The following is a 312-nucleotide window of genomic DNA, read 5'->3' as shown; positions in this document are numbered from 1 at the left end:
CAGGTTTTCAAGTCTTTGGGGTAAATACCCAGTAGAGTCTTTGGATCATATGGTAGACCAATTCTTCCTCTTTCGAGGACCCTCCATACTGTTTTCCACAGTGGCTGTGCCAATTTGCCATCCCACCAGCAGTGTATGAGGATTTCTTTTTATCCACATCCTCTCCTACATTTATTATTACTTGTCCTATTGATTATAGCTATGCTAACGGGTGTGAGATGGTATCTCACTGCAGTTTTGATTTGGATTTCCCTAATAGCTAGCAATGTTGAGCACCCTTTCAAAGATTTGTTGGCCATTTGTATGTCCTCT

This window comes from Pteropus medius, unplaced genomic scaffold, assembly GCF_902729225.1.
Source record: "Pteropus medius unplaced genomic scaffold, Ma_sr-lr_union100, whole genome shotgun sequence".
In the NCBI taxonomy this organism is placed as follows: domain Eukaryota; kingdom Metazoa; phylum Chordata; class Mammalia; order Chiroptera; family Pteropodidae; genus Pteropus; species Pteropus medius.
This window is presented reverse-complemented; position numbering follows the sequence as displayed.